Source organism: Hippocampus zosterae, chromosome 2 (assembly GCF_025434085.1).
Source record: "Hippocampus zosterae strain Florida chromosome 2, ASM2543408v3, whole genome shotgun sequence".
NCBI classification, from domain to species: domain Eukaryota; kingdom Metazoa; phylum Chordata; class Actinopteri; order Syngnathiformes; family Syngnathidae; genus Hippocampus; species Hippocampus zosterae.
The window spans coordinates 4,694,071-4,717,486 of NC_067452.1; the positions used below are offsets into that span (position 1 = coordinate 4,694,071).

Consider the following 23,416-nt stretch of genomic DNA (forward strand, 5'->3'; position numbering starts at 1 on the left):
ATATACAGTAAATATTCTCTAGTACGGACTCGTGTTTGCGCTGTCCAATTTGTCCTGATAACAGAAATTCCTCATTTGGGAAATGAGCACGGTACATGTCCTTTATGGACCTGCAAGTATGTTGACAAAATGCATGTGTAACAACACAATCAATAAAATACAAAAATATACTGTCCAAAAACTGTTTATATAACAAAAACTGCAATACAGGTGTACCCAAAAAAATCACAAAAGTAAAATACATACAGTATTTTAATGTTTATTTTTTTCTGTCTTTGGAAAAAAATATGTATTTTGGATTGTTTTGTTGGATGCATTCTTTGGTTTATGACAATGTTTGCCTGCGTGTCATACAGTTTTCTTGCTAGTTGCAAGTAACTGTCCCGTTGATCACCGATGTCTGGTAATTCTTGTGCATACTGAAGGATTTTTGTTGCCATTTGCATTGCTTCCTTGCTGGATGGTGGCTTGTCATCAGGAGTTGAATCGATGCCTTGTTGTTTAAAGTTTCGTAGATTTGCGTCTTTCCGACTCCAAGTGTTTGCTGGATCTTTTTAACTTTGTGTCCAGCCTCGCTCAAACGGATGCATTTCACACGCTCCGCTCCAGTTGTTACAGTTCTTCTACGTTTCGATGCGATGATCTACACGACGTAAGTGAATAAAGTTAAAATCTTTCGCTATTACAGTAAAACGCACGCCAATAAAAAGTCGCTTACACGACTTCGTTTCGAATCTGATGAATGAAAACTGCGAAGCGAACACGTTTCTTCGGTCGTGTCGAGTGGGTGCTGCTTTTAAGCTAGTGCGGCGTTCTACAGGACGTAAGTGAATAAAGTTAAAATCATTCACAATTACAGTAAAACGCACGGCAATAAAAACTCACTTGCACGTCGTCGTTTAGAATCTGATGATCGAAAAACACAAAGTGAAAACCTGTTTCAGCGTTGTCTTTTCTGTCGCATCGGGTGGGCGTTGCTTGTATTTAAGCTCCCGCGGCATTACAAGTCCATCCGGGTTACGGGTAGTGGAATTTCCGCTTACGCAACTTCCGGTAACATGTAATATCGTAGTCAAAATGTCAATGCATAGGTTTTTATTCCGGGTGAAGGATATTCCTTTCCGTAGAATACCGGGGATGGGAATATTTACTGTATACTGTATATATATGTATGCATTGAGCTGTAGTTACGGAAGAGGATTAGGGCCAATGAAGAAAAACAAAACAAGGCTGGCAAGATTCTTCCTTGTTTTTTTTTTTTTCTTCATTGGCCCTAATCCTCTTCCGCCGGTAAACTGTAATCTCATTCAAAAATCATTCAAAACAAATATTTGTTCGTCAGTCAATGAAATGCTCTTCCATGAGATGACGGAAGTTGCAATAAATCTGTTGATTCACCTCTTGACATTCATACATTAGAATAAATTAGAATAGAATCAGCTTTGTGTTCAATAAACAGGCCCAGATTTAAAAGTGAGTCAGTCGATTCATGAGTAAATTCAGACAATTTCTGTTTATTTCATGTGTGAATTGTGTTGGTTGTTTGGTTCAATAAAGTTTGGGAAACACATATGGCACATCTGGCCAAAGTACCAAACATGTGAAAGTACAACAACATGTTGAATTGAGCCCCTTTGCAGCTATGCCAGTTTTCAGTCTTGTGGGATTCTTTTTTACAAGACTTTGAGGTTCTGTTTTTTTTTTGTGTCCATTCAACCAGAAGAAGAGCATGAGTGATGTCAGACGTTGGTCCTGTTGGATGAGAGGGCCTGCCTCCCATGTCGTCTGGGTGCTTTGGTTCAAACCAAAAGGTCTTTAATGAGGTTAACGTCAGGGCTCTCAAGTGCATACCAGCATGCCTTCGTGGACCTCGCTTTGTATACCGGGGCTCAGTCCTGAAGAAGACGCATTTTCTAAAACTGAATCCACAAATTTGCAAGCATAGAATTCAATCCATCCATCCATCCATCCATCCATCATCTACTGCTTATCCGGGGCCGGGTCGCGGGGGCAACAGCTTTAGCAGGGAAGCCCAGACTTCCCTCTCCCTAGCTACTTCTTCCAGCTCTCCCCGGGGGATCCCGAGTCGTTCCCAGGCAAGCTGGGTGACATAGTCTCTCCAGCGTGTCCTGGTCTCCTCCCGGTGGGACATGACCGGAACACCTCACCGGGGAGGCGCTCAGGAGGCATCCGAATCAGATGCCCAAGCCACCTCATCTGGCTCCTCTCGATGTGGAGGAGAAGCGGCTCGACTCTGAGCCCCTCCCGGATGACTGAGCTTCTCACCTTATCTCTAAGGGAGAGCCCGGACACCCTGCGGAGAAAACTCATTTCAGCCGCTTTTATCCGGGATCTTGTTCTTTCGGTCACGACCCATAGCTCGTGACCATAGGTGAGGGTTGGGACGTAGATCGACCGGTAAATTGAGAGCTTCGCCTTTTGGCTCAGCTCCTTCTTCACCACGACAGACCGATACAACATCCGCATCACAGCAGACGCTGCACCGATCCGCCTGTCGATCTCCCGCTCCCTCCTACCCCCACTCGTGAACAAGACCCCAAGATACTTGAACTCCTCCACTTGGGGTAAGATCTCCTCCCCGACCCGGAGTGGGCACTCCACCCTTTTCCGACTGAGGACCATGGTTTCAGATTTGGAGGTGCTGATTTTCATCCCAACCGCTTCACACTCGGCTGCGAAACGCTCCAGTGAGAGTTGGAGAGCCCCGTTTGAAGGAGCCAACAGCACCACATCATCTGCAAAAAGCAGGGATGAAATACTGAGGCCCCCAAAACGGACCCCCTCAACGCTTCGGCTGCGCCTAGAAATTCTGTCCATAAAGGTTATGAACAGAATCGGCGACAAAGGGCAGCCTTGGCGGAGTCCTACCTCCACTGGAAACGATTCTGACTTACTGCCGGCAATGCGAACCAAACTCTGACATCGGTGGTATAGTGACCGAACAGCCCGTATCAGGGGGTTCGGTACCCCATACCCACGAAGCACCCCCCACAGAACTCCCCGAGGGACACGGTCAAACGCCTTCTCCAAGTCCACAAAACACATGTAGACTGGTTGGGCGAATTCCCACATACCCTCAAGGACCCTGCTAAGGGTGTAGAGCTGGTCCACTGTTCCACGGCCGGGACGAAAACCACACTGCTCCTCCTCAATCTGAGGCTCGACTTCCTGACGGACCCTCCTCTCCAGCACCCCTGAATAGACCTTACCAGGGAGGCTGAGGAGTGTGATCCCTCTGTAGTTGGAACACACCCTCCGGTCCCCCTTTTTAAAAAGAGGGACTACCACCCCGGTCTGCCAATCCAGAGGCACTCTCCCTGTTGTCCACGCGATGTTGCAGAGGCGTGTCAACCAGGACAGCCCCACAACATCCAGAGCCTTGAGGAACTCCGGGCGGATCTCATCCACCCCTGGGGCCTTGCCACCGAGGAGCTTTTTAACAACATCGGTGACTTCAACCACAGAGATAGGAGAGCCCACCTCAGAGTCCCCGGGCTCTGCTTCCTCCAAGGAAGGCATGTTGGTGGAGTTGAGGAGGTCTTCGAAGTACTCTGCCCACCGGTTCACAACGTCCCGAGTCGAAGTCAGCAGCGCCCCATCCCCACTGTACACAGTGTTAGTGGTGCACTGCTTCCCCCTCCTGAGACGTCGGATGGTGGACCAGAATTTCCTCGAAGCCGTCCGGAAGTCCGCTTCCATGGCCTCACCGAACTCTTCCCACGCTCGGGTTTTTGCCTCGGCGACCACCGAAGCCGCGGCCCGCTTGGCCAATCGATACCTGTCAGCTGCCTCTGGGGTACCACAGGCCATAAAGGCTTGATAGGACTCCTTCTTCAGCTTGACGGCATCCCTTACTGCTGGTGTCCACCAGCGAGTACGGGGGTTGCCGCCACGACAGGCACCAACCACCTTACGGCCACAACTCGGATTGGCCGCCTCAACAATAGAGGCACGGAACACGGTCCACTCGGGCTCAATGTCCCCCGCCTCCCCCGGAACATGGGAAAAGCTCTGTCGGAGGTGGGAGTTGAAACTCCTTCTGACAGGGGATTCCGCCAGACGCTCCCAACAAACCCTCACTATACGTTTGGGTCTGCCAGGACGGACCGGCATCTTCCCCCACCATCGGAGCCTACTCACCACCAGGTGGTGATCAGTTGACAGCTCCGCCCCTCTCTTCACCCGAGTGTCCAGAACATGCGGCCGCAAATCCGATGATACAACTACAAAGTCGATCATCGAACTGCGGCCTAGGGTATCCTGGTGCCAAGTGCACATATGGACACCCTTATGTTTGAACAAGGTGTTCGTTATGGACAATCCGTGACGAGCACAGAAGTCCAATAACAAAACACCACTCGGGTTCAGATCGGGGGGGGCCGTTCCTCCCAATCACGCCCCTCCAGGTCTCACTGTCATTGCCCACGTGAGCATTGAAGTCCCCCAGCAGAACAAGGGAGTCCCCAGCAGGAGTACTCTCCAGCACACCCTCCAGGGACTCCAAAAAGGGTGGGTATGCTGAGCTGCTGTTTGGTGCATATGCACAAACAACAGTCAGGACCCGTCCCCCCACCCGCAGGCGGAGGGAGGCAACCCTCTCGTCTACCGGTGTGAACCCCAATGTACAGGCACTGAGCCGGGGGGCAATGAGTATGCCCACACCTGCTCTGCGCCTCTCACCGTGAGCAACTCCAGAGTGGAAGAGAGTCCAACCCCTCTCGAGAGAACTGGTACCAGAACCCAGGCTGTGTGTGGAGGCAAGTCCGACTATATCCAGTCGGAAATTCTCTGCCTCACACACCAGCTCGGGCTCCTTCCCTGCCAGAGAGGTGACGTTCCACGTCCCGAGAGCTAGCTTCAGTCGCCGAGAATCGGGCCGCCAAAGTCCCCGCCTTTGGCTGCCGCCCAGCTCACATTGCACCCGACCCCTTTGGCCCCTCTCATGGGTGGTGAGCCCATGGGAAGGGGGACCCACGTTGCCTCTTCGGGCTGTGCCCGGCCGGGCCCCATGGGTGTAGGCCCGGCCACCAGGCGCTTGCCAACGAGCCCCACCTCCAGGCCTGGCTCCAGAGGGGGGCCCCGGGGACCCGCGTCCGGGCAAGGGAAACCTTGGTCCATATATTTTGCTCATCATAAGGGGTCTTTGAGCCGTGCTTTGTCTGGCCCCTCACCTAGAACCTGTTTGCCATGGGTGACCCTTCCAGGGGCATAAAGCCCCAGACAACTTAGCTTCTAGGATCTTTGGGACACACAAACCCCTCCACCACGGTAAGGTGACGACTCACGGAGGGGAGAATTCAATCCAGCTGTAGCTAATGCCTGATTGATTAATTAATTCCATCCTCCATGTCTGCATAGTGCCTGGTATTGTCATCTTGTCAGCCTTCGTGCTCGCAGGCATTCAGTGCTTTTCACTCGAATACAAACATTTCACCTACTCAACATTAACCATTTAGATTTTAGAACTAATTTTTTTTTAATGTATGGTGGATGATGTGATATTGATAACAGTTTTATGAAAGTGAGTTTCATGTAGCGTACTTCTCACAGTTGGAAACATACCTTTTGTTCTCATGTATTTGTTTGCTTGGATAGGTGGACATGGTTTTGATTGACAGCCACAAGATATGCATCAGCAAGCGACTCTGACCTTTGTTGCCGAGTGAATCCATCGCAACTCACTCAAACTGCTGCAATGATGTTGCTATGGAGACAAATGTGGGGTTTTTTTGGTTTTGTTTTTTTTCCCATTTGTACATTGCGCTTGCAGCAGTGAAACAAGTATGTTTAAGTGTTTGTACTACAAAATAGCAGATCATTTGAGAGCTTTGTGCCCCAACGTACAGTATCCATCCATCCATCCATCCATCCATCCATCAATCCATTTTCGACCGCTCATCCGGGGTCAGGTCGCGGGGGCAACAGCTTTAGCAGGGAAGCCCAGACCTCCCTCTCCCCAGCCACTTGTTCCAGGTCTTCCCGGGGGATCCCGAGGCGTTCCTCGGCCAACTGGTAGACAAAGTCTCTCCAGCGTGTCCTGGGTCGTCCCCGGGGCCTCCTACCAGTGAGACATGCCAGGAACACCTCACCAGAGAGGCATCCAGGAGGCATCCTACTCAGATGCCCGAGCCACCTCAGCTGGCTCCTCTCGATGTGGAGGAGAAGTATCTCGACTCTGAGACCCTCCCGGATAGCCGAGCTTCTCACCTTGTCTCTAAGGGAGAGCCCAGACACCCTGCGGAGAAAACTCATTTCAGCCGCTTGTAGAATCTCGTTCTTTCGGTCACGCACCATAGCTCGTGACCATAGATGAGGGTTGGAACGTTGATCGACCGGTAAATAGAGAGCTTCGCCTTTTGGCTCAGCTCCTTCTTCACCACGACACACCGATGCAAGGTCCACATCACAGCAGACGCTGCACCGATCCGCCTGTAAATATCTTGCTCCCTCCTGCCCTCACTCGTGAACAAGACCCAGATACTTAAATTCCTCCACTTGGGTCAAGATCTTCTCCCCCTTTTCCAACTGAGGACCATTGTTTCAGATTTGGACTTGCTGAATTTCATCCTAACTGCTTCACACTTGTCACGTTGAGCCCGAGGCGATGAGGAATCGCCTCGTGCACAACAGAAAAAAAGAGGTGGATCCCCGGAGAAGCAGACAACGAAAAGATCTTGTGAGAACAAAGGGGTTTTTAATAAAGAACAAAAGGAGCCCGAACAGGGAAAACGGTAACAGAAAACGCTGGTCAAATAAGGACCAGGAAAAAATAAGGAAGACAACTGAAAACGCTCGCGAAACGATAAAGGGCGAGGAACAACCGAGATAACAATCTGATCACTATAAGAAGTACGCGAATGATTGAGGCCGTAAGGCAATAGGGCAGCGAGAAACAGTCGAACGACGAGAATAGCAAATCGAGAGCAATGGCACGGTAAGGAATTCTCCGGCAGTGAGATGACTGCCGGAGTCGCCTAATAAAGGCACGTAATCAGCCCGAAATAACGGGCAGGTGTGCCGAACAGGTGGCGGGGGAACCCGCCACCTGCTGGCGAGCACGCGACGTGACAGTACCCCCCCCTCAATGGACGCCTCCCGGCGGACTACCCGGTTTGGACGGATGAGCAGTGTGGAAGTCGCGCAGAAGGGACGGGTCAAGGATCCAGGAGCGAGGCACCCATTGCCGCTCCTCCGGCCCGTAGCCCTCCCAATCGACCAGGTACTGGAAGCCCTTGCCCCTGCGCCGAGAGTCCAGGATGGCACGAACCGTGTACACCGGGTCCCCGTCGACCACCCGCGGGGGCGGCGGCGGAGCGGGAGGGGGCGCCAAGGCGCTGGAAGACACAGGCTTGAGCAGGGAGACGTGGAACACGGGGTGGACCTTCATGGAGGCCGGCAGCCGGAGCCTGACCGCGACGGGGCTGATGACGGCCTCGACCTCGAACGGGCCAGCGAATCGGGGCCCCAGTTTGGCAGACGAGCCGGCCAGGCGAAGATCCCTCGTAGCCAGCCACACCTTCTCTCCCACCGCATATGAGGGCGCCGGGCGCCGACGACGATCAGCGATCCGCCGGTTCCGGGACGCAGTGCGGGACAACGCAGCCCGGGCCTCCCTCCACACGTGATGGGCCCGCTTAAGGTGGCGCTGCACGGAAGGGACCTCCACCAGCCCCTCCTGGGACGGGAACAGCGGTGGCTGGTAGCCGTAGGCCGTCATGAACGGCGACCTGCCTGTAGCGGAGGAGACGAGAGTGTTGTGGGCGTATTCCACCCAGGGCAGGTGGTCGGCCCAGGATGCCGGACGGTGGAGACAAACACAGCGGAGGGCCGCCCCCAGATCCTGGTTGGCGCGCTCAGCCTGCCCATTGGACTGAGGGTGGTATCCCGAGGTCAGGCTGGCCGTAGCTCCGAGAGACCGGCAGAACCGCTTCCAGACGCGGGACACAAACTGGGGCCCCCGATCCGATACGATGTCCGCCGGAATGCCGTGGAGACGGAAGACGTGCTGGATGAGGAGGTTGGCGGTCTCCAGCGCCGACGGCAACCTAGACAAGGGCACAAAGTGAGCGGCCTTGGAGAAGCGGTCCACGATCGTGAGCACGACCGTCCGGCCCCGGGAAGGCGGTAGGCCCGTGACGAAGTCCACGGCGATGTGAGACCACGGGCGGGGAGGAATGGGCAGCGGCTGGAGCAGTCCTGCCGGAGGTTGGTGTGACGACTTGCCGCAGGCGCAGGAGGTGCAGGCCTTGACGAACTCCGTCGCGTCGTGGCGGAGCTCCGGCCACCAGAAACGCTGGGCGACGAGCTGCACAGTCCGGTTCACCCCGGGATGACACGCCACCTTGGATCCGTGACCCCACTGCAGGACCTCTGAACGAAGGGCAGGAGGCACGAACAGCCTCCCCGCTGGGCACCCTGCCGGCACCTGCACCCCCACCAGGGCGGACTGGACCCGCTGTTCAACCTCCCACTGGACGGCCCCCACTATGCACTGGGTCGGGAGGATGGTCTCCGGGGAATGGTCCCACCCCGCAGGTTCGTGGAGCCGGGAAAGGGCGTCAGGCTTAGTGTTCTTAGACCCGGGGGAGTAGGTGAGGACGAAGTCGAACCTGGTGAGGAAGAGGGCCCACCGGGCCTGACGGGCGTTAAGTCTTTTTGCGGAGCGGAGATATGCAAGGTTCTTATGGTCGGTGTAAACAGTAAAGGGTTCCTTAGCCCCCTCGAGCCAGTGCCGCCACTCCTGTAAGGCGGTTACCACAGCCAACAGTTCCCGGTTGCCCACGTCGTAGTTGGACTCGGCGGCACTGAGTCGGCGGGAGAAGAAGGCGCAGGGGTGCAGCTTCTGGTCGACTGGGGAGCGTTGGGACAGCACCGCACCCACCCCTGAATCCGAGGCGTCCACCTCTACGACGAACGGGTGGTCAGGGTCAGGATGTTGCAGAACCGGGGGACTAGTGAACGCCGCCTTAAGACGCGCGAACGCCGCATCCGCGGCAGGGTCCCACTTAAAAGGGATTTTGACCGAGGTAAGGCGGGTTAGGGGAAGCGCCATCTGGCTGTAACCCCGGATAAAGCGTCTATAGAAATTGGCGAACCCCAAGAAACGCTGCAGTTCCTTGCGGTTGGACGGGACCGGCCAGTTAGTGACCGCACGCGTCTTAATGGGGTCCGCCCGTAGCTTGCCCTGTTCTATAATGAACCCCAGGAAGGAGATGACGGGAACATGGAACTCACACTTTTCTGCCTTGACGAAGAGCCGGTTCTCGAGCAAACGTTGTAGCACCAGCCGAACATGTTGCTGGTGCTCATGCAGAGAACGAGAAAAAATTAAAATGTCGTCAAGATAAACAAAACAGAAGATGTTGATCATGTCCCGGAGCACGTCATTAATGAGGTTTTGGAAGACGGCAGGTGCGTTTGTGAGGCCAAAAGGCATGACGAGATATTCGAAATGGCCCAGGGGGGTCTTGAACGCGGTTTTCCACTCGTCGCCCTCTCGGATGCGAACCAAGTGGTACGCGCTGCGTAAGTCTAATTTTGAGAATATGGTGGCTGATTGCAATGGGGCGAAGGCGGAGTCCAACAAGGGTAGCGGGTATCTATTTTTAATTGTAATTTCATTTAGTCCACGATAGTCTACGCAGGGTCGTAGGGACTTATCCTTCTTCCCTACAAAGAAGAAACCCGCCCCTAACGGTGAGCGTGATGGTCTGATGAGACCTGCAGCGAGCGAGCTGTTAATATACTCCGTTAACGCCTCACGCTCGGGATGGGATACCTGATACAGACGCGAGGTTGGCAACGGAGCGCCCGCCTGCAGGTCTATCGCGCAATCGTAGGGGCGGTGTGGGGGCAAGGAGCGCGCGCGATCCTCGCTAAAGACCTCCCCAAGGTCCCGATAGCACTCCGGCACTCCGTCAAGGCAGATCTCCTCGGGGGGCGTGACGCGTTCGTGCCTCCCGACGGCTGACTGCAGGCAGTGCTGGTAACAATAAGGGCTCCAGCTATCGATAGCGGGGCGCGCCCATGAGATAACCGGGTTATGCGTCTGGAGCCAGGGTAAACCGAGGATGATCGGGGCGTTCCGGGACCGCATAACATAAAAACGACGATGCTCAATATGATTACCGGATAGTGAAAGCTTTAACGGCTCCGTTCGATGCGTTACCACCGCCAGGAGGCGCCCATCCAGATCACGCACCCGCTTCGCCACGACCAACTCCTCTAAAAAGCACCCCAGTTCGGACGCGAGATTAGTGTCCATTAAACAATCATCTGCTCCCGAATCCACCAGGGCCCGAACCCGTCTTGACCGGGACTCGCCGAATACCTCCGCCTCGAGCTCGAGTCTATTAGGGTGTCCTGGTCGCTTATCGACTCGCCTAGACTCGGAGGGTGACGCGCGAGGTCGTGACTCACAGTAATCGGGAGGAGCGTGGAAAGACGATCCCGGATAGCTGGTTGTGGCGCGGGAGGGTGGTTGTGCGCCGTCAGGTGTAGCATGGTCCCGGCGACGGCGCCTTCCTTCCTCCGCGCCACCGTCTTTGCCGCCCAACTGCATCGGCTCCTCCGCGGATGCTGTCTCCCGGCCCCGGGAGTGCTCGCCGTGCCCCCGATATTCCTCACGGTACGGGAGACGTCGAGACGGGTACCGATCACCTCCTCGCTCCCGACCCCGTTCCCTCAGGCGATTGTCCATAAGGAGGGAGAGGTCGATCAGCTCCTCCAAGTCCGTGCTGTGATCGCGAGTCGCCAGCTCGTCCTTGAGCTGAGTGTTGAGACCCCGGCGAAACAGTCCACACAGGGCCCGATCGTCGTACCCGCTCTGCGCGGCCAGGATCCGGAACTCGATGGAGTAGTCAGCGACCGAACGCCTGCCCTGCTGCAGGGCGAGCAGCCGCCCCTCCGCCTCTCTGCCCCGCACGGGATGGTGGAACACCCGACGGAAGGCTGCCACGAAGTCAGAATAGGAGGTGCGGAGATTCGGCTTTGCGTCGCTGGTCGCGATTGCCCACGATGCCGCCGGACCTGTCAAGAGACTCATGATATAGGCCACCTTGGCGGCGTCAGTAGTGTAGGCGGACGGCTGTTGGTCAAATATTAGCGAGCAATTGTGTAGGAAGTGTCCACACTGCCCGTGTTCACCCCCGTAGCGAGGGGGGTGTGGAAGCGAGGGCTCCCTCGACATAGTAGGGTACGAGGAGGGAGCCTCCGGGGTGGTAGGACGAAGCCCGGAAGGTGGTCTTCGTTCCTCCACCCGAATAAGGCGAGGTTCGAGATCATCGAACCGATGAGCCAGCATGGAGACCGCGCCGTTGAGTTCCGTAAGGGCTTGGCGGTGCTGACTCATTTGCCGCTCTTGTCGAGCAAGAGCGGACAAGATCTTTTCGGCGTCTGCGGGATCCATGGTGGCCGGAGAATTCTGTCACGTTGAGCCCGAGGCGATGAGGAATCGCCTCGTGCACAACAGAAAAAAAGAGGTGGATCCCCGGAGAAGCAGACAACGAAAAGATCTTGTGAGAACAAAGGGGTTTTTAATAAAGAACAAAAGGAGCCCGAACAGGGAAAACGGTAACAGAAAACGCTGGTCAAATAAGGACCAGGAAAAAATAAGGAAGACAACTGAAAACGCTCGCGAAACGATAAAGGGCGAGGAACAACCGAGATAACAATCTGATCACTATAAGAAGTACGCGAATGATTGAGGCCGTAAGGCAATAGGGCAGCGAGAAACAGTCGAACGACGAGAATAGCAAATCGAGAGCAATGGCACGGTAAGGAATTCTCCGGCAGTGAGATGACTGCCGGAGTCGCCTAATAAAGGCACGTAATCAGCCCGAAATAACGGGCAGGTGTGCCGAACAGGTGGCGGGGGAACCCGCCACCTGCTGGCGAGCACGCGACGTGACAACACTCGGCTGCGAAACGCTACAGTGAGAGTTGGAGAGCCCTGCTTGAAGGAACCAACAGTACCACATCATCTGCAAAAAGCAGAGATGTAATACTGAGGCCACCAAACCGGACCCCTCAACGCCTTAACTGCACCTAGAAATTATGTCCATAAAGGTTATGAACAGAATCGGCGACCAAGGGCAGCCTTGGCGGAGTCTGACCATCACTGGAAATGATTCCGACTTACTGCAGGCAATGAGAACCAAACTTTGACATCGGTGGTATCGGTACCGAACAGTCCATATCAGGGGGTTCGGTACGGCATACTCCCGAAGCACCCCGGATAGAACTCCCTGAGGGGCACGGTAGAACACCTTCTCCAAGTCCACAAAGCACATGTAGACTGGTTAGGCGAGTTCCCATGTACCCTCGAGGACCCTGCTCAGGGTGTCGAGCTGGTCCACTGTTCCACGGCTGGTACGAAAACCACACTGCTCCTCCTGAATCTGAAAGGTACCCTCCTCTCCAGCACCTGAATAGAACTTACCAGGGAGTCTGAGGAGTGTGATCCCTCTATAGTCAGAACACACCCTCCAGTCCCCCTTCTTAATAAGAGGGACCACCACCCCGGTCTGCCAACCCAGAGGTACTCTCCCCAATGGCCACACGATGTTGCAGAGGCATGTCAACCAAGACAGTCCCACAACATCCAGAGCCTTGCAGAACCCCGGGCAGACCTCATCTGCCACTGAGGCTTTGCCACCGAGGAGCTTTATAAACACATAGGTGACTTCAACCACAGATATAGGAGAGCCCACCTCAGTCTTCACTCTGCTTCCTCTAAGGAAGGCATGTTTGTGGAGTTGAGGAGGTATTCGAAATACTCTGCCCACCGACTCACAACGCCCCGAGTCGAGGTCAGCAGCGCCCCACCCCCACTGTACATGGGTCAATGGTGCACTACTTCCGCCTGCTGAGACGGTGGAACAGAATTTTCTCGAAGCCATCCAGAAGTCGGCTTCCATGGCCTCACCGAACTCTTCCCACGACCGAGTTTTTGCCTCGGTGACCGCTGAAGCTGCATTCCGCTTAGCCAGTCGATACCTATCAGCAGCCTCTGGAGTCCTACAGGCAATAAGGGCCCTATAGGACTCCTTCAGCTTGATGGCATCCCTTACTGCCGGTGTCCACCAGCGAGTTTGGGGGTTGCCGCCATGACAGGCACCGACCACCTTACGGCCACAACTCAGATTGGTCGCTCAGACGTGGGCAAAGCTCTGCCGAAGGTGGGAGTTGAAGCTCCTTCTGACGGGGGGATTCCTCCAGACGCTCTCAACAAACCCTCACAATTTGTTTGGGTCTGCCAGGTCGAACTGGTATCTTCCCCCATCATCGGAGTAAACTCACCACCAGGTGGTGATCAGTTGACAGCGCCGCCTCTCTCCACCCAAGTGTCCAAAACATGCGGCCGCAAATCCGATGATACAACCACAAAGTCAGTCAGTAAACTGCGACCAAGGGTGTACTGGTGTCAAGTCTACATATGGACACCCTTATGTTTGAACATGGTGTTCGTTACACACGAGCACAGAAGTCCAACAACAAAACACCGCTCAAGTTCTGATCGGGGGGAGCCATTCCTCTCAATCATGCCCTTCCAGGTCTCACTGTCATTATCCATGTGAGCATTGAAGTCCCCCAGCAAAACGAGGAAGTCCCCAGAGAGAGCACTCTCCAGCACAACATCCAAGGACTCCAAAAAAGGGTGGGTACGCCGAGCTGCTGTTGGATGCATATGCACAAACAACAGTCAGGACTGGGAGGGAGACTACCCTCTCGTCCACCGGTGTGAACCCCAATGTACAGGCACTGAGCCGGGGGGCAATGTGTATGCCCACACCTGCGCTACGCCTCTCACCATGGGCAACTCCAGAGTGGAAGAGTCCAACCTCTCTTGAGAGAGCTGGTACCAGAGCCCAGGCTGTGTGTGTGTCACTCTACGCACAAAACGAAAAAGGAACCGCTTCGTACGTAACTAAAAAACGAGAATAAGTGGATCTCCGAAATAGCAGACACTAAAAAGGACTTTGTCACAAAATAATATTTATTATAAACAAAACCCCGTCTAATTTAAAAAACAGAAAACGCTGGTTAATAACGAAAACCAGGAAATGATATCACGAGACAACGAAAAGCGCTTGCAAAAAACGGCAAGGGATATGATTAGGCAAATACTATAATTATTCACAAGGACATGTCGAAGAATGTAACAATCAGCAATAGTACTAGAGTAGCGCTTTCAAAAATACATGGGCAACAGCAATAGCACGGCATGGAATACTCCAGCAAGGAGTCGACAGCCGGAGCGCCTAGATATAGCAGGTGTAATCACAGACAAATGGGCAGCAGGTGTGCAGACAGCAGAAAAGAACACCTGCCACCTGCTGCCCAAATACGGAACATGACAGTGTGGAGGCAAGACTGACTATATCCAGTCGGAACTTCTCTGCTTCGCACACCAGCTCGTGCTCCTTCCCTGCAAGAGAGGTGACGTTCCACGTCCCGAGAGCTAGCTTCAGTCGCCGAGAATCGGGCCGCCAAAGTCCCCGCCTTTGGCTGTCGCCCAGCTCACATTGCACCTGACTCCTGTGGCCTCTCCCATAGGAGGTGAGCCCATGGGAACAACGTACACTAAAGTATCTAAAAGTACCTAACAATTGTACTAGTCTGTACTGCACACAATTAACAGCATCGGAAAGACCAAAATATTGGTTTTTAGTTCTGTCAAGGTTTATACACTATCTACAAGCCATTACGTTAAAAATATACAGCACAGTTATCGCTAAATTGTAAATAATATTGCAGTATTTTAAAATTTAAATTTTAACAGTTTCAAAAAAGATACAAAGCAATACGATATTTATTGCTTAAACTGTCCAATGTAGTTATTTCCTTATATTACTAAAATTTAGTCCTAATTGAATCTTATGTGCGATGAGTTTGACTTTCTCGGAGGAGTCTCGTCAGCCACCTCAAATGTGGGTATAAAAAGGTGAATTTAATTTGAAATACCTCATTCCCATTTCAATTAGATTTTGATATTGATTCTAGACGGCAATTCAGTTTGATTTGACTTAAATGCTCCACTATCCATTCAGTAAGAAATAGAACAATACAGATAAAAGTATATTTCGACAGTTTGCAAATATGAAAACTGCCTTGTAAAAACGTGGCATATCAAGTACAATTCTTTTACTGCCGCTTGCTTTTGTCGCTATTTTGTTGCTGTTTGGTCGAAAGCGGCTTCTGTCAATAAGATGCAAAGTGTCTCTCACTGGCTAGGAGGTGAATCGAATGAGAGGATTCTCTTAATTGATTATGAATTGTGGGGGAAGCATTGATGAATCAGTATTGCTTTAAAGCACTCAATGAGGCTCAGTCACCCACACATTTATATGGAGGATGCTTGTAAAGATTATTTTTATAGGTGCAACGATGAAACGATTAATCAACAATTTAATCAATCAAATGAATCAATAATTATTTTGTTGATAAACTAATCATTTAGTGAACTTACTTCATTGAAAATTTTCCAAATCCTTGGCATTTCAGCCTCACAACAGTAAATCTGATTTCTGCAGAAAAAGTGTCGTTTTGTTGTTGTTTAAGTCCTCCTTTCCTTTGAAAAACAATATTTTTGCTTACCTTTTTTCTTACATGGTACAGATGAAAACAGTAACTGAATCATAATTAATTTATATTGGTCCATTTTCTGCACTCTCAGCTCCAAATAGAAATATTAAACTTCCATTACAACACAGGGAAAATCTGATTCAAGTGTTTGTTTTCTGTTTCTTTTCGAATTCATGAGTTGATTTTAGCATACTGATTGAGGAAAACAAATCTTTAAAAAATATAAAAATAAAAAAATTCTTGGGATGTCACATTGACATTTAGAAGATTAATTTGCTATATAGTTTTTTGATCATTTTAACAATTTATTTATTTTTTCTTTTTCACGCTATCAACAGCGAGTTCTTTCTCATTTGTCGGTCTCATAAAATTCACAACAACAACACATACGTAGCTTGGTTACAAACCACGAGAGGAAGAGCACAGAGCTTTCTGCTCCTGTATGACAAGCGCTTTGAACAACACTCCCTTGAGCAGCTTCCCTATTCCTAAGGGCCATGCTGCTTATTTAGCGCTTTACTTTTACGTCTTTGGGAAAAGTTCAACGTGTGAAAGTGCTATATAAATCAGGATGTATTGTATTGTACTGTATTGTGTCTGTCAACAAGGGACCGGCTTCCGCAGTCATTGGACACGTAGGTGGCACGGAATGAAATTATTTTTGGGCGTCACAAATTCAATGCCGATTTGCGATTGGGTGATTGCGAAAGCTCGGATTGGAACTTCCACTGACACATGCTCCAGCTTATGCCTTTAGCCGCACAGGGATCTCACTCGTTTTCAGATCACAGCAATGCAATAAAGAGAAAGAAAAAAAAGCACGTAAATAGATGCAATTGTTCTACGAAAATGTAACGTAACTCGAATTGTCTGTGAAACGGAGCATTCATAACTACCGCGTCCACTGTAATGTCCTATTTCAAATAAAGTGGTGGAAATTGAAATTAAAATTCCAATTCATTCATTCATTAAAAAAATAATCAACGCAGTTGATTTTAAAATAATCATGAGTTGCCGTCCTAATGATTTGCAATGTATCCTTTGGCAGCTGAGAAAAATGGATGTTTAAATTCCGACTTTGAGTGCAGTCTGAACACCTTCTCTCGTTATTATTACAGAAAGCTCCCGTCTTTGACAAGAGACAATGTTTTTGTCCCCAAATCTTGACTGCAATTAACGCCCATCGCTAATCAATTTTACGGTATGAGCAAACAAAGAGGAGCGAGGCTATTGAGCACCTGCGGTCAAAAACAACAGCGGCAAGATAAGAGAAACTCACCCTTGAGCTGTTTGGCAGCACAGTTTGGGCACAGCATGTTTTTTTCAGTTTTTTTTTAATAATAAAGTTTAGTTAAAGTTAAGTAAGTAAAGTTTTTTTTGTAATAAAGTTTCATGAAATACTGAATGTGTGATTTGTATTGCAAAGATACACTTAGACACAATTATTAATAATGCTCGAGCAATGAAGTGCATTTTCTCTTTGTCAACTTTTAGGGCATGCTGTGATCCTTGCAAAAGACCCGAATGGGCTGGCCAAATAGCCTCACAACAGTCCGTGTGACTTTGGCTAAAACACACAGCCAGAGGTTATTGAGTCAAGGTTTCAGACAACGGATTTCATGAATTGTTGGCAATTTAGCTACCGGTAATCATTTGAGCAAGAAGCAAGCAGGACTTAAACTGTGCAGCGCTGGGTTAAAAGATGAATTAGCAGTTTCAGGGGGCTCATTTTGGATACTTATTGAAATTGATCTGGTTGTCATCATGATTAGGGATGGCAATTGAAAAATGGAAAACTTGTTCTTTTTTTTGTGCCTGTTAATTTCATTCCTGGGCGTCACTCATAGCTTTCCTCATCAGCACATTAGACAATAAAATTCTACCCAATATATATATATATTGGCATTAATTTAAATGAATTTTAATGGGATTAATTTTTTTTCTCGCGAGATTAACGCGGCACACGTCACAAGCGGATGTTACGTTGCTCTATGATTACATAGAAACAAAACAACAAGCACGCTGCAAAGGTCCACGCCCATTGTCTGTTTTGGGTCTCGTTATTCTCCGACAAACATACAGAAACAGACTGCTGTGTTCAAAGCAAACTTGAGAAAAACGAACTATGAAACCATGGTTTAAATCCACTATAGGCGGAGTCCTAGTTTACCTTAGATGTGCACTTTATAATGTTATATTGCTCTGTTTTGATTTCATTAAAAAAAAGCTGCTAAAGCAGCTGTTGTGTGACAGAATTTTTTTTCACTGTTGTTGATGGATTCATATTGTGTGTGAGATTATGTGTGAACTGCTCCAAGTGAAAAATGTTCATTGTTTGTATTTACTGAAATTGTTATTTCAGTAAATATTTGCATTTGGCACATAGAAAACTGATTTGTGATTCCAAGTTGATGAGAGCATTAAAATGGGGGGGAAAATAGGACAAAAATGTAAAAGGAAATTCTGAAACGATAAAAAATGTGTGAGTAATCACGATTAATTTTTCAGTTCATTTGAGTTAATTATGACAGTTGCATTTTTAATTCGATTAAAATTAAAATAATTAGATTAATTTTAATTTTAATAAATAATTAATAGAAATTACATGTTTTAATCGTTTGACAGCTCTAATATATATATGATCATAGTTATTTTTTTCCACCTTCTCCTGCTCTCCACTTTCTCCCCTCACCACATCATCACACAGAAAACGTATATCTAACGACTGGTTAGCGCAGGGGTGCCCAAACTTTTTCCTGTGAGGGCCACATAACTTTTCCCTTCTCTGATGGGGGGCCGGTGTCAGTTTGTAACATCAACGATCGTAGGGGAGCTTAAAAAAATTATTGTTTCCCAGAAAGCCACACATAACCAAATAACCCTTTCCAGGTTCTTTACAGAAAAAAAAGTCAGGAAACAAATAATAACACTCTTAATGAAATAAATAATAACTAAATAACCCTCTGAGTTCTTCACCGAAAAAAATAGGAAATAAATAATAGCTAAACAACTCTCTCTCTTTATAGCCCCTTGAAATCCACAAAAAAGAGTTCTGCCATCTACGAGAACGCCACCTATATTGTCTTGTTTATGTCTGCTACCATCTTGTTCACGTGTTCTACTAATTGATCTGAGACAACTAAAATACTGAAACATTCTATGGTGTGTAAATAATTAATAATAATTTGTGACCTTGATTTCAACGCTATTTGCGTCATGGGTCATTTTGCCCCAAAGACCACATTTGTACGTACTTTTTTGTTACAGCTTCCATCGAAATGTGAATAAAAACAACATTTCAATTTTTCTGCAGTTGGAGACAATCTAGGAAAAGTCATAAAATTTCAAGTTAAAAATTATCATTTAGGGTTTTTTTGGGGCATTTTTAACACAGCGACGGGTCATTTTGACCCGACGACAACAGGAGGGTTAAAAGGCCGGGTCAAATGTGTAGTAGTTTGGGGACCCCTGCGTTAGCGCATCAGCCTCACAGTGCAGAGGTGCAAGGTCCAATTCGGGCCCCGGCCTTCCTGTGTGGAATTTGAATGTTCTCCCCGTGCCTGTGTGGGTTTTCTCCGGGTACTTCAGCATGGCAGGCTGAATGAACGCTCCATATTGTCCCTAGGTGTGGGTTTGAGCGCGACTGGTTGAATGTCTATGTGTACCTTGCCTACTGCCCGGAGACAGCTGGGATAGGCTACAGCACGCCCGCGGCCAAATCTTACTAGGAGCATAAAGCAAAAGTGTCCGCCTTCGTCCAGAGCCAAGCAAGAAGTTGGATGGTTGGAATTTAGTTGGATGATGGGATGAAATGTGTGAATTATTTGTCTTCTGTCTCATGTTATTTTGAGCTCCAGTGATGAAATGGGAGTGTAAAGTTATCCACATTGTGAGCTCTAAGAATGAAATAAGCTTTTTACCATGACTGCACTAGGGAAAGTAGTCCCCTCTCATCTATGTTGTTCAAACATTGTTGTTTTATTTTGTCTCTTTACTGCTTTGCTTTGCTTAAAGTGTCATGTTAGTTTCGTCCTTTTAAGTGTTCCTCATCCATTGCTCATTTTTATTATAGCTGCAACAATTGCAACTGCAACAAAGAAAATGTTTTGCTTCTTGATTTATTTTGGAATAATGAACAGTAATTCCATTGTTACCACTTTATGTGTGTGTAATGCATCATCTTAAAACGAGACGAAAACCTTTTTGAGTTTTCGTTGACTAAAACTACTCCGAATAGTAATGACTAAAATGTGATTAAAACGAATAAGCATTTTTGCTCAAAAGACGAAGGCCAAGTCTAAATCTAGATCTGCCAAAAAGAACACTGCTCCACGCCATTAGTGGTTAAAACCTAAATTCACCACAGCTCCTTTCTTTTGTGCTTGTGTGTCTTTGGGGGAATTTGTGACATGTGTTCCAAAACGGATTCCGTTTTAATGTTCAACCTTGTCACTTTAATTAAAATGCAGTGTTCTTCTACAGTGAAAGTGAGCATGAGGGCATTCGGTTTACGGCAAGGGTGTCAAACATAGGCCCCACGTGCCCGAACCGGCCCCACAGAGGTTTGATCAGGCCCGCAGGAAAATTTAAAAGTGAAAAAGTACATAAAAGACACAGAATGAATATTTTTAATAAGGTGCAATTCATAGAGTATGTGCTATGGGACACACTGTTTTGATCAGACAAGAAGACAACAGCAGCCTCAGTCTGTCACTGAGACAAACCCAACACAGCTGACGCTATCAAGGACATGTAAATACTTCATTCTTTACACATCTAATAGCACTCTCCTTAGTTTATCAGGTGTCAGCAGGAATTACATTTTTATTATATATGCACATGTGTAAATGGTTTAAAAAATCCTTTCTTTATAAATCTCGTTTAATCTTAAAATGTATGACTATATTTTGTAATACCAATTACTTGTTAAAGTTCTGTTCCTTGGTACAATCAGTGGGATCAGTTGCAATGCATATATGTGAATAATAAAAGTAAATTGCACATTTGTCTAAGGAAATCTAAGGTGCTTCATGAAATGTTTTGGAAAAGATATGGTCATAAAATTTCAACATTTTCCTGATGTTCTTGTGCTTCTTTAGACCAAAACAAAGGAAAGACATTTTATTTTGGTAATTTATAGCCGAGTATGGTCATTTAAATGGCCCACTTGACATCTACCGAAGCCGTATGTGGCCCACAATGTGAAATGAGTTTGACACCCCTGGTTTAGGTTATTTAAGCGACACCCACACTAGAACCCAGTTCTCGTCACTACTTCTTCTTCCGAGGGAGAACGTGGGCCGATTCCTGACCTTTTAGTGCACAGTCCTCCCACACACACCAACACACACGCACAGCCATGCGCAGAAACATGTATCCAAAGTGAAGCTTTCTCTGAACCAGCCTTCTCTTTGAAGCACAACCCAAGCCCCACATGAAAGCAGAGCGAGTTGTAGCTGTGTTGTCACTGTCTGACTGCTGATAGATTGACCCCGGGTGTCACGCAGCAGCAGAACATGCACACTTGGTGCATCAGTCCCTTGAAATAAAAATTCATGCCGTTTTATCTGTGCAAAATGAATTTGTGGAACTGCGACATCAGCAAGCAGATTGGGAGTGATACAGTAAGTTTTTGCGTGGTTTTAAAATGAGCTGAGTTGAAGATTTGGGGTCGCTTTTATAAATGTTTTCCAAGCTGAACAATTACCGTTTGCAATTAGCCCCCCCCCCTCGCGCCCCCCGGTCTCCACCCCTCTATAACCCTTGCATACACCCATCCGATGTAACATCCATCTCTTTGCTTTCATTAATTTAGGACACATCATCGGTGAGAGTTGGAAGTGTTTTTGAGGATTATTGGTGCCACATGCTCCGGGCTCGATTAAACTAACGTTGCAGTGCCATCTGCATTATGAATGCCAGTGTTGTGTTTAGATGACAAGAGATGAGAGCTGCTCTGGAATTCAGGTTCTTCATGTTTGAAAATAGAACACCCAAGATGCGCAGTTCTGCCGCCACGCATGTCACTTGAGAAAAGAGACGCGTTTGCATCAGTGCGCGGTGATTCGTTTGGCATCTGTCGATGGGATCACGCTTCTAATCGATGTAAAAGCCACGCGGCTTTTGCGTTCTGCAGCGTTAGTTACCAACAATAAGAAGTGACGGAAGAGGGGAAAAACATTTTAGCTTTGCAGCAAGATGTGTGATGATGCTCCAAGAACCCCCACCCCTCTCCCAGTGACAGAGACCCCATTTCTGAGAAGATGGGCCCATAATCAGACTCCTACACTTCACACCCTTTCTGTAAAATTGGTCTCCGGGTCACAGAGTCAAACGCGACTGCAAATCATTCAGCTAGTGCACGATTTTGTCTGAGTTTGAAAAGGAGAAGCAGATGGAGTCCATTTGGATCTGTGGGATCGGTAGCAGATGCAGCTGTAGAGCAAGCTGATCTTTTCAAAAACTTGTGCAGGATAATCTTGACAGCATGAAATATTATCGGTAATTACAATGAAACGTGTCTAACCTAGGCTTTTTTTCTTCCAATTTTCATTCACCGTTAATAGGAAATTAATTCAAGATCCAACAAACAGCCTGCTAAAGGAGACGTGTTTGACTTCCAAGACTAAAATGGATTGCAGTTATTTTTCTTTGCTCAAAGAAAAAAAAAATCATAATTTTAAACACCCACTTAATTGTCCGTCTGTGGTTTGGTGCCCAAAACTGGGGCAGTCTTTCGCAGGAAATACAACTTAGGTTCATGGGTCTCTTCATAATTCAGATTGATATGTTTGTCTCATGACAAAATAGCATTTGAAATGGATGTTGAGCTGTTAAAGGAAGAACGTTTTGTTGTTTTTAGTTGTCATTCATACCCTTCATTTAATTTGTCAATGTCTCGTTTTATTTTTTTGCTTTCATGTATACTTTTCATGTTTGCACTGTATATTGTCTTTATTTTCTCTCATTTTCTGTTCCTCTTGTAAATGGCCTAATTCTTGAGAGGGAAAAACATGTGAAAGTTGCGATTTGCGAACAGTATTAGGTTGGCAAATTGCAATTATTGTCCTCAAGGCCAGCAATTCCCACACATATACAAAATATCCACCTTAAAATTCTGTCTTCGACCTGCGGATACTTTTAATACATAATTATTATCTAGCATGCATTTATATTATATCAATAAGTTCCAGTTGTTGCATTATCACAGGCCATTAAAACTCAAAGTTGTTGTAATATCTGCGTGAGGTTTCAAAAATATGAATTTTATGATACATTTTGGTCGACAGATTCTATCCAACTGACTGCTTTTTGCCTCAGGGCGTGTAGCAATGTGGGGGCTCCTAAAACAGTGGAATAAAAAATATTCAACTCAAGGGTTTTATTTATTCCCGCCTCTGTGTTAAACCCGGCCTTATGTAGTCGTTGCAAATTAAAAAAAGAGTTTTAAAACGATATGCGGATGTACTCTCTCGTAATGTGGAAGGGAACGGTATATCTCTTGTTACTATGGTAACCGAAGGCTCATCTACAGCACTGCGAAAAAGTTTGCTCTCTTCTCACTTCATTTCCCCATTTCAAAAACAAATGTAAAAACGACACAAAGGCAACCCAAGTCAACATAACATGCCGTTTTTAAGTGGGAGTTGGATTAATTTAGTGAGATAACTCATTTCACGAGTGTCTGGCCCTCCGTGGAAAAAGCACTTGCCCCTTCAACCTAATAACTTGTCGGGCCACCCTCAGTGAAATGAAGGGTCTGAAATAACTGGCAATGACTCTTTCGTATGTCTGTGGAGATCATTTGGCC

The 23,416-nt window shown here is 48.2% G+C and overlaps 3 protein-coding genes and 1 long non-coding RNA gene across 8 annotated transcripts in view; 3 read left to right on the top strand and 1 right to left on the bottom strand.

Annotated features, from left to right (window-relative positions):
* Nucleotides 1-23,416, top strand: part of LOC127596358 (interleukin-1 receptor accessory protein-like 1) — a 268,134-nt gene that overhangs the window by 191,386 nt on the left and 53,332 nt on the right. The window lies entirely within an intron of this gene.
* Nucleotides 1-23,416, top strand: part of LOC127596382 (probable G-protein coupled receptor 34) — a 281,249-nt gene that overhangs the window by 151,903 nt on the left and 105,930 nt on the right. The gene's annotated exons all lie outside the window — the stretch shown is intronic.
* Nucleotides 1-23,416, top strand: part of LOC127596401 (uncharacterized) — a 158,576-nt gene that overhangs the window by 87,179 nt on the left and 47,981 nt on the right. The window lies entirely within an intron of this gene.
* On the bottom strand, nucleotides 169-1,196 carry LOC127596441 (uncharacterized). Its single transcript, XR_007961472.1, has 2 exons — nucleotides 719-1,196; nucleotides 169-643 (listed from the first exon to the last, which is right to left on the bottom strand). It is a non-coding gene; the product is annotated as an uncharacterized LOC127596441 (long non-coding RNA).